This window comes from Canis lupus, chromosome 4, assembly GCF_011100685.1.
Source record: "Canis lupus familiaris isolate Mischka breed German Shepherd chromosome 4, alternate assembly UU_Cfam_GSD_1.0, whole genome shotgun sequence".
Classification (NCBI taxonomy): Eukaryota; Metazoa; Chordata; class Mammalia; order Carnivora; family Canidae; genus Canis; species Canis lupus.
This window is the reverse complement of record NC_049225.1, coordinates 79065407-79077135: the sequence shown is the minus strand read 5'-3', so window position 1 is coordinate 79077135 and position 11729 is coordinate 79065407. Positions and strand designations below refer to the sequence as shown.

Here is an 11729-nt window from a genome sequence, read left to right as displayed (position 1 = left end):
CATGGAGCCTGCTTCTCCCTCTGCCTATGTCTCTGCCTCTCTCTCTCTCTCTCTGTGTGACTATCATAAATAAATAAAATAAATAAATAAAAATAAAAAATAAAACGTAGTTTTCAATCAGTGTCCTGATATTTTACTATTTCAAATAATGCTACAAGGAATATTTTTACCTATGTTTGCATTGTTAGAAGTATATCTTCAGAGTAAATTCCTTGATACAGAATTGCTAGGTATAAAATGTAAATGCAAATGTTGTTATTTTAAGATGTTGTATGTAGTGCACTGTATATGTAGGAATTATTCAAGTTTATAAATGCACTAGCTGTGCATGAGGGCACTGTTTACTCTATAGTTTAGAATAAAGTGTATTATTTAAACTTATCATACGAAATAAGAAATGGTACCTCAATATAGTTTTAATTTTTATTTTCTTATTGTGGATGTTGAACATTCTTTCAAATTTTCAAGAATCACTTTTAAATCTGTGTGTGTGTGTGCATGTGTGTATAGAATATATTAACCATCTTATGTGTGTACCTATGTGTTTATGACTTTTGCACATTTTCAAATCAGGTGTTTAGTCTTTTTTTCAATATTCAAGAAAATGTGGTATGTACACAAAAAAGACTATTATTCAGCTTTTTAAAAAGGTGGACATTCAGTTATTTACAATAACATGGATGGACCTGGGGGACATTATGCTATATGATATAAGCCAGACATAAAAAGGGAAATCCTGCATGATCTCATTTATAAAAGAAGAATCTGAAATAGTTAAATTAATAGAAGCAGGGGTCCCTGGGTGGCTCAGTCAGTTAAACAACTGACTTTTGATTTTGGCTCAGATCATGATCTCATGGTGGTGGGATTGAGCCCATACTGGGCTCTGCACTCAGCATGGAGTCTGCTTAAGGCTCTCTCCTTCTAATTCTCCCCAATCTTGAGAGCTCTCTCTCTCTTTTAAATAAACAAACAAATAAACAAACAAACAAATAAAATACTTCAAAAAATTCATAGACACCGAAGAGTGGTTGCCAGGGACTAGGTGTAGGGGGAAAGCTGGGAGTTATAAGTCAAAGGGTACAAAGTTTCAGTTTTGCAAGATGGCTAAGTCCTAGAGATCCATAAAGCATAAATCCTATAGTTTAATAATACTGTCTTATAAAAAAAAAAAATAATAATAATAATAATACTGTCTTATATACTTTAAATTTTTGCTTAAGAGGATAGATATTATGTTAAGTGTTAATGTCACCCATAAAAAATAACAATAAGCAAAGAGGGTAGAAGGAAACTTTTGAAGGTGATGGATATATTTAGAGCATAAATTATGGTGATATGATGGATATATACTTATCTCCATCAAGTTGTGTACATTAAATATGCATAGCTTTTTGTATGTTAATCATACTTCAACAAAGTGATTAAAATAGTATTTACGTATTTCTAAGTTTGGCCTTTTTTATTATATTCTTTGCAAATATATGTTCCAGCTTGCATTTATTTTTTCATAAAGTAGTATTTCCCTTTCATAAGTAATATTTCACTGATTTTTTCCATGCAATTGTTTTATGTAGCTGAATTGTTCTTTTAATTACCTGTGTATTTTTTTTTTTTTGTATTTATAGTTTAAAGTCTTCTCTCACATCCAGATTCAAAGAAATCTACACAGAATTTCTCTATTGCTTGTATAATTTCACTCTTTTTACACTTAGGTAACATCCATTTGATGTTTATTCTAGTACGATATGTTTTATGTATTTAATGTTATCAATTTTTCATTTACAAAATGATGATCCAATCTTGCCAACACTGTTTCATAAAAAGTCCATCTTTTCCTCAACTCTTTGAGATGCCACCTTAATTATGTATGAAAAATTTCCCCTGTACTTGGGAGTATTTATGAACTGTCTATACTGTCTCTCAGGTTCGTAGTCATTAGAATGGTTTATGATATGTTTTCTTTTTTTTTTATGATATGTTTTCTAATCTGACAAATCTGAAGTAACTTCATTAACTCAGTTTTCAGATTTTTCTATTATTTCTTATTTATTTTTCCATATGAGCTTTATAATAAACTGTATATATATATATGCATATGTGGGGGACACTTATGCAATATTTATTGGAATTCCATGGAACTGACTTACATTTTATGACTATTACTCTGGCAGCTGTTTTTAGGTAGTTGGCAGTGAGTATAGTGAGCAATGATGGAAACGGAATAATCAGTTGATATTGAGATAACTGGTGAAAGATGGCTAAGCCTTAGACCAATTTAGTAACCATGGAAACAAATTATTACTTAATTTTTTTAAAGATTTTATTTATTTATTTTTATTTATTTGACAGAAAGAGAGAGAAAACAAGCAGGCAGAGGGAGAGGGAGAAGCAAGCTCTCCACTTAGCAGGAAGCCCAATGCGGGAGTCTATCCCAGGACTCTTGGATCATGACCTGAGCTAAAGGTAGATGATTAACCAAGTGAGCAACCTAGGTGCCCCTATTGCTCAAATTTTGAACACATTCTACAAGCCATAGCAGTGGAACTTCCTAAAGAATTGAAAGCGAGGTGATAAAACCAATTATATTTCCAAGTATTTTGGTCGGAGCAACTAGATTAGTGAAGTTGTTCTCTACTAAGAAATGGAAAGCTGTAGAGGAAACAGATTTGGTGAAATGTGAGTTAAAGATCAATATAGATTTTTTAAATTTATTTTTAGTGTGTTAATTTTGAATGAGTTGTCTCCTAGTTGTGGTAAATTTTCTTTTTAATTTTTCTTTTTCTTTTTAAATATTACAGAATCGATGATATGCCCCCTTTTTTTTGCATTCTACTCTCTTTGCAGTTTTGCCCTATTTTTCTGCGTTAGCTCTAATAACAACTCCTTCTTTTCTTTTTTTCTAATCACTCTTCTAAGTCTATCTTCTGAGTCATTTTAGAAAGCCAAAATTTCATTCTGTTTATTTTTAATAGCATTTATTCATTTTAATTCCCTCGCTGTATTTTTCTTTGAGTTTACATTTTATTTTATTTTTTTAAGTTACTGATTTGACCACTTGGCTAAATTTGTTTCATTCCAGATAATTTTTCTAACATTTTTCATTAACATTATAAATTTTCCTCCAGTAAACTTTTTGGTTGAATTCAATAAGTTTTGCGTTAAGATTTTTGTGTTTTTAAAAATTCTATGTATTTTTAAATTTTAATTGTTACTTGCTTATGGGCAAGAACACATCTCTCCCAAATTCTTGTTCATTTTAACAGAATATGGACAATGGCCTTGACTGGAGGTGAAGATCTGAGTTGTCTTCTGAAAGATGGATTTATAGTGTAGTTTTTTACTGTATAACTCTAAGTACACTTAAAGCAAATCAAGCATTTGGGTTGCAATCAATCCTCTAGATTGTGAAGACTTGTTATTTGGTAATTGAAATATTTATGCCTTAATGAAATACTTGGATGGAGCCAAAAGTATTTGGGTTGCTGCTTGGTTTCAGAAATGGTTTTAGAGTCATTTTAAAGTAATTCCTTTGTGACTGAAATAAATAAAGTTCAAAATAATTAGAAGCCACTTAGTTTTAGAATAACTTCTCAAAGGACTGTGAATTAAAATTAATCCCTAGATGCTTTAAAGGCTCTCATTAGTTGAACTGTTCGTAATCAATAATTAATGTATAGTTCTAAAATGCTTACATTTTTGGAAAGAAGAAATATACAGTGGTTTATAGATAAGTGTAATTTGACAAAAATTTTACAGAAATAACTGACATTTCATCAATGATATTAAAAGAGGGGAACACAGGGACCCAAAGGAGGCAATATCCATGGGGATCTGGAGGCTTCGGCTCTGGTAGGTAATGTGCCATGGCTGGCTGGAGGTTTATAGCAACCAGGCTAACTTCTCAGCTGTTCCTGACCAAACTGATTGAAATGCAGAATGATCTCCTTAAAGAGAATAACAGGTAGTTATCATTAACTTCTCCAACTGAGAAGATTGAAGTTACATACTTGACGCTGGCACTATCTTTGTGATAAACAAAAACATTTCAACTCCTTATATTTTGTCATACATTTAAGTGGGTGGTGTTGCAGGAATTCCATTCTGGGTCTTGTGAACAGACAGGCTTAGGACATGTATAACCCTTTGACCAAGGTCTATGAGGTTAAATTTCTTACTTTGAAAGATCATGATCCAGGAGAAGTAAATAGGACTTGTGAGCATTTCTGTGCCATGATGATGGGCTGTGTCATAGAGAGGGCATTTGAAGATGAATATGTGCTCAGTTTGTTGAGAGCTCCAGCAGTTCCTGTAATCTCTGGAGCCTTCTGCTGTGATGTAGTTTTAGATAAGGAACTTGGTGAGTGGATGCCAATGAAAGAGAACCTGCATTCCTTCACAAAATATCCTCCCTCATGCTTTAATTTATAAAGAGCTTCCATTTGAAACCCTGGAAGTTGAAGCAAAAGTGGCATTAGATATATTTCAACACAACAAGGACAAAATAGATTTCATGGAGGAGAAGTTATCTCAGACCCCTGAGAGAAATGTCCAACTACACAAATTTGGTGACTTAATTGATGTGAGAAAGGTTCCTCTTATTCCAAGAACAAATGTTTGTTTCTGGTTTGAAGAGTCAGCAATCTTAAAGCCACTCAGTTAAGTCTTGTAGGAAGATTCCAGGACCTCTCATTACCTGTATGTGTCGGGGCATATTTTACGGTATAGGATAAGCTATGGAAAATATCTTGGAAACTGGTAAGTAAAGATCAAATTAAACCTTCAGAGGGAAGGTCATCTATCTAGTAACTTTCTAAAATTAAATGTAATAGTAGATTAAAATAAAATTTTCTATTAAACAAAACAAAACAAAACTTGGGAGCACAGCCTTCTCGGAGGGCCAGAGGTTAATAGTGGTTATGCAATTAGGCATGTTAGCTCTGATGCCTCTCCTCAGATTTTTTGTTTTCCTCTTGCTCTCCTTGGAGCTATCTTTCATCACCTCTCCGATTCCATCTTCTCACTTTTTCAGAGAAAAATTTCTGTAGTTTAGGTCTTTGTAGACACCTTCTCTGGTACATTTATAAACAGTGTTTCCCAGTTAATTTACACTACTTATGTAGTTCATTTAAGTACAAATAAATCTAAATAGTCTGCAAAAAGAAAGAAATGTATATACCATGAATTCCATGACTTACTAAAGTATTCTTTCGTCTATTTGCTTCCGTATAAAATCAATCCGGAGTAGAATGAAAGGTATAGAGCTACTACTGAATGATAATGCTTCAATGACCAACTCAAAATCTAGTCCAACTTCAGACATACAAGTAAAAAACTCAAGAGATTCAAAATTAATTCTAATCTATTTTACTTGTGTTCAATTGAGTGAGTGGATAATTTCTTTGCACATTTTCAGAAATGAAACATTTAAAGAATGAATGACAATGATTTTGAGAAGTTTATTAATTATGCTAAAAATTAACTCCTCTGCTGCTAGTATTTATGACTCACTTTTTTCTTGTTTATTTGAGTAGACTTTTAATTCAAGTCATATCTGTCATATCTGTCAGAAAGAAATATCATGTATAATAGTAATATTTATTTTATAATGTGTAATATTTCTACTTTTTGTTTATCTAATACAGACAATTTTGGGCAACTTACAGCTGAAAAGACACTTGAAGATAGTAGTAAACTTTACTTTCTGAGCAATGTAGTAGATACGGATTTTATATAAATATCCAGTAGACATGAAGATATGATCCCATAAAGATGTGTTGAGATCACCCTAGAAAGTGGTCAAGTATTCTAGACTCAGAAAACCTTAGAATTATCTGGCCATGATTGATTCCTCCAAAAACCAAAAAATGCAAAACAAAACATTTATTGGTTGGATCATATAATATACTCTATTGTTTTGGTTGTTACTGCAAAGTTAGTCTTGGCTTAATTATAATGGTCCTAAAATTTGGAACAAATAAACATCAATAACAGAGTTAGAATCACACATTTTTTAAAGATGTTATTTATTTATTTATTTATTTATTTATTTATTTATTTATTCATTCATTCATTCATTCATTCATTCATTTATTTAACAGAGACAGATTGAGAGCTAGAGAGCACAAATAGGGGGAACAGCAGAGGGGAACAACAGAGGGAGAAACAGGCTCCCCACTGAGCAGGGGGCCCCTGGTGGGTCTCTATCCCAGGACCCTGGGGATCATGACCTGAGCTGCAGGCAGCTGCTTAATGACTGAGCCACTCAGGTGCCCCAATCACGCTTCTTAAGAACAATGCTTTTGCCATAGAAGATTCAACTTTTTATCCATTATTATCCTCTACTTTTGTCCCAAAGCTTAATTATACACACACACAAACACACATGCCTACATACATTGATATTGTACAGATATATATAGTAATGGGAAAATTCTCTTAGATTTGCCACAATAGTCATTTCTTATATTTGTATTTTACTTTATAACAGTATCTGAAATTCAAGAATAATAAATTGTTCTCTGCTTTATTAAAAATACTACAAAGTTTGGTTTATTTATTAAGCATAAATATGAAACACAATGATTTAGAATATTATTTTAATAAATATATCCATTCATTCCATTTATTAGAAGTTACATATGAATTTTGTAGTGTTAAAATTCTTCCAAGGATAATATCAAAAGCCAATTTAGGCAGTTTTTTTTATTTCTGTTTTTAAGATTTTTCTTTACCTATTTGAGATTGAAAGTGAGAGAGACCACAAGTAAGTTAGGGGGGAAGCAAAGGGAGAGGGAGAAGCAGAGTCCTCACTGAGAGGGAAACCTGATGCGGGGCTTGATCTCAGGACCCCAGGAACATGACCTGAGCTGAAGGCAGACCTTAACCAACTGAGCCACCCATGTGCCCCCAATTTAGTCAGTTTTATTTCCTATAGCCTTCCATTTGAGGTTTACCGACTCTCTTTTGAACCCTAGATCAGTTTCCTTACAAACACACCTATAAGAGCCTTATACCTAGTACATAGAGACAATTCAAGATTATTTGAATGGATATATAATAACAATAATTCTAAATATTTTAATATTAAGAGAGTAGCTCATATAAGGCAGTCCCTAGATAGGAACAATTTGTTTTTTAAATCACCTTATCTGTAAAGTTAATTGCTGTTTTATACATTTGACTTTATCATGGATATTTTTAATATAACTATCAATTTTTCATATCATACTATTTTTTTTCTTATTTATAGGGCAATAGGCCTGCTCTGAACAGTTGTGGAACCTGGGAAAAGAAAACAAATGCAGATTCTCTTACCATATGTACAAATATTTAAAAATATAATTCAAGATAACAAAGTTAAGTAAAGCATGTTTTATATCTTAAACTTGCTTAAATATAGAACTGAAAAATTTGGTATAAAACTATATTTTACATTCTGGTTCATTTCCATGCCTTAAGCATAGAACCCTAGTTAAGGGCCTCCATTCACTGAAAGCTAAAGATGATCCTTCAAGATTGGGAATGTTACTTGATTTTTAGCTTTTTACCACATTCATTCGCATTTTCTGCACTTACTGCATTTCCTCCCAACTAATCAACTCAGACAAAATGACTCCCAAATAGATTTTGTGTGTATCTCAAATAGGACATGAAAAATAAACACTTTATGTTTTGCATAGGGTTTAGGACATGTCCACCATTCTCACCAGGAGCAAAGTAGTTGGTGGGGGCACTGGGTTCAACTCCATATCCAATAAAGGAAATTGGGCATTTGTAGGTAAGAAGGAGGGTGGAGAATTACTAAGAGGAAATATCCAGGGTAGGGGAGATCTGGCTAAAATCATGGAAAAGGCTTCTTGCTGAAGCAGGCCAGAGTAATAAGGCATCACCTGGGAAATGGTGGTGATTGAGAAACCACATCAGATATCAAGGATTCTGACTAAATGGACAGAGCAGGATTCTTGCTAAAACTGGGCAATCCATCAATCAGAGAAAGACAATCATCTTATGGTTTCACTCATATGTGGAATATAAGAAATAGTGAAAGAGATTATAAGGGAAATGAGGGGAATTAATGGGAAAAATTAGAAAAGGAGACAAACGATGAGAGACTCTTAACTCAGGGAAACAAACCAAGGGTTGCGGAAGGGGAGGTGGGGTGGGGGGGGGGACGGAGTAGCTGGGTGACAGGCACTGGGGAAGGCACTTGATGGGATAAGCACTGGGTGCTATACTATATGTTGACAAATTGAATTTAAAGTTTAAAAAATGCGGGATCCCTGGGTGGCCCAGCGGTTTGGCGCCTGCCTTTGGCCCAGGGCTCGATCCTGGAGACCCGGGATCGAATCCCACGTTGGGCTCCCGGTGCATGGAGCCTGCTTCTCCCTCTGCCTATGTCTCTGCCTCTCTCTCTCTCTCTCTCTCTCTCTCTCTGTGTGTGACTATCATAAATAAATTTTAAAAAATTAAAATAAAATAAAGTTTAAAAACTGCAATACATAAATAATAAATAAATTAATTGGGGGGAAAAAAAACTGACTAATGCAGAGATGACCATGGAAGACCAAAACTCAGGGCTCAGCTGAGAAGAGTTTGGGGGAGCCTGAGTAGAGTTTAGTCAGGGAGGGAATCTTTGTCACAACTTCTCCCAAAAACCATTACTAGCTTTACGTTTCTCTATACCCCTCATCATCTTCTAACACAGTATGAAGTTGATTTATTCATTTTGTCACATTTCCCAAGTTGAAATTCAAACTCTAAGAGAGCATGGATTTTTGTATCTAATTTATTCTTTGCAATTGACCCATCAGCTTAGAACATTGTGCAAAGTTGGTACTCGGTAAACACTTGTTGATTTATTATCTGTTGCATAATTTTTATTTGGCCTTTGGAATAAAGTAATTCATGATTTTTTTTCTAATAATACCTGGAATAAAAACTTTAGTAAATAAAAATGGTGATCATTTGTTGTATTTTAAGTCATTAGGTCTAGAATGGATTGATATAATGCTATAGAAAGTGAAAACTGACCATTTAGCTGACAATCCTGAATAAAAGGCTTAATTAGCATACTGTTTTGCCTCTTAGATAAAATTAATTTTACTGCTGCTAGAACTAGTAAATGAAAGAATTCTCTGATTTTATTCTCGTAGATGTTTCTCCTCTCTTCCACTTGAAGCACCTGAAATACTGCTGATAAGCAGCAGGAATGAAATTTGACAAATATTCTCTAATTTATTCCTGGTTTTCAAGTGTGCAAAACATAGGCAAAAAACCAGAAAGCCAGAAAACTTGCCATGATGTCAAAATAAGAATAAAAGAAAATCTAACCTCAAAAAATAATATTTTTAGTTGAAATATACATTTGTATGTGAACATTATAAGCATTATCCTTCTGAGTAATAAATCTCATGGATTTCAAGTACTCCAGGAAGAACAATTGCAATGCATTTGTCAATGATTTGCCTAAAATTTGATTTACAGACTTCTAAGTGCTTAGGGGATTTAGTGAGCAAGAGAACAAGACAAGTACCCTCTGTGACCTCACTGAAGTTACTGTATAAGAACACATGTATTTAATAATGCATTTATATGAATTTTAGAACAGTGTACAATATACAGGGTATGTTAGAAATAGACTGTGCAATTTAAATAGCCTTGAGGTTGATGAAGGGACCCTGGAAAATATGATGGTTAAGCTAAGACTAGAAACAGAAGTAAACAGGTATTAACTTAGGTAGAGAGGAAATACAAGAGGAGAGATAAGTATATGGAAAGGTTGTGGGGGGACAACAGTTTATCGAGCATTGCTGGAAATTGAAGAATAGTCCAACTGAAGCACAGAACTTCAAACAAAGAGAGGTGAGTGATGAGGCTCAGAAAATGAATGTCCTGATGACATATATGAAAAAGTTTAAATTTATCTTAAAGACAAATGAAGCGATTTGAAGATATGTATGGCATCACTGGAGAGGACAAAGTGGAAGACCACGAGAGTCCTTTGAAGACTGGTGTGGGCATCGGGATCGTGGTGATCAAGACTAAGTTGGTGGCAGTGAAAATGCAGAGAGGTGGAGAGATGGCAGAGATATTAAAAGTGACTTACTGAGTATGTTAAGTTGTATAGGGAAGAGCGATCAAGGCTCAGGTCACCATTTCTGGCTTGAGAAGCTAGGAGGATATGGCTTGCTAATTTACGCATTTGCCTACCAATATAGAAATAATGGAGGAAGAGTGAGTGTGGAAGGAAAGATCAATGATGACCTCAGTTTTAAGAGGAAATGCAAAACACAGTTCAGGCAGCATGACCATGAGAAGTCTGAGCTAAAGAAAGATATTTGCCAGCAGCAGTCCACACGTGGTATTGTTTCAACCCTAACTAGTAGCATGCAGTGGAGTTCTGAGGGGGACATGCTGAGTTAGCATCACACGCCACAGGTCTATGGACATAATTTCCAGAAAGAATTCACTTTAGAATTACATTTATTAAGAATCAGAAAAATAAGAATCAAAATAGCAATTATACCCTCAGATAAGAATGTAGCAATCCCATTCTGAGCCTTAAATTATGTGAATACAGTTTCATTTTTCAGTTGGTCTCTTGAACTGGAATGTGTGAGTATTGATGTAATTCAGCGTCTTCAATGATTCATATTTTGGCCCTTTCATACCAGACTCTTGTTTTCTTTGTTTCTGTTTCCCTTGTATTTTTGCCACAAAGTACAATGTTCACTTGTAGAAGCAGCTCAATCATCTGCACTTGAAAACATATTCCCAAACTTGCAATTCCATGTCAGTAGCCAATTCCATGGGGCTCTTGCATTTTGGCATTTCTTGTGAACCAAGACAATAACAGCTTCATATTTAGAGAAGCCTGAAAGTGGCTCTGTAGCCTCTGCATTCCTGTAACAAAATCTCCTCGATGTGTTCATGTCACCTGTCACCTCTCTTCACATCTTCCTGTGAGACCTGGGGCTTGGGAACCGGCATGAGAATGCACTGGTACTGTTACTACTGCTTTTGGCATAAATAAGAAGTCTTTTGTCTCTGGCCTGGAAGTATCATGACTTCTGCCAGGTCCATGAATGAGAGGCAAGTTAATGAGCTAGCTTGCAAGAAAAGTAACACCCTTCACAGTTCTCTGTTAACATGAAAAACAAAAACAAAAGTCAACCACTTGAATAGGGAGAGTAATAGAATTTCCTAGTATGCATTAGACAGAACGAGAGGTGAATTTATCATGAGTACGCAATAATATAGGGACTAATCAACTTGGTTTATTTTTTTTTTTTTTAAGATTTTATTTATTTACTCATGAGAGACACAGAGAGAGAGAGGCAGAGACACAGGCAGAGGGAGAAGCAGGCTCCGTGCAGGGATCCCAATGTGGGACTCAATCCCGGGACTCCAATATCATGCCCTGAGCCGAAGCCAGGCGCCCAACCACTGAGCCACCCACATGTCCCATCAACTTGGTTTAGACCATAAAAATGAAGCTTTAGGAGATAATCCTACCAGGAAAAAGTCATACCAGATACAGTATTATCTAAGGAGAAAATTCTGTTAATTCAGGCAATCAAAAGAACGGCAGGTCCAATTTTATTGGTTAGGACATGGACTATTAATTAAGAATGAGATTCTTATATTATGCATCCTAAAAGATGGGGTTATGTTGCAGTTGAAAACATAATTAAACAGGATGGGGCATTGTGGCATTTCTCATTCCC

General features: G+C 34.6%; 1 pseudogene; it reads left to right on the top strand.

Moving 5' to 3' along the window:
• Window positions 1–3866: 3866 nt before the first annotated feature.
• Window positions 3867–10111, top strand: LOC100855942 (annotated as a pseudogene).
• Window positions 10112–11729: the final 1618 nt, after the last annotated feature.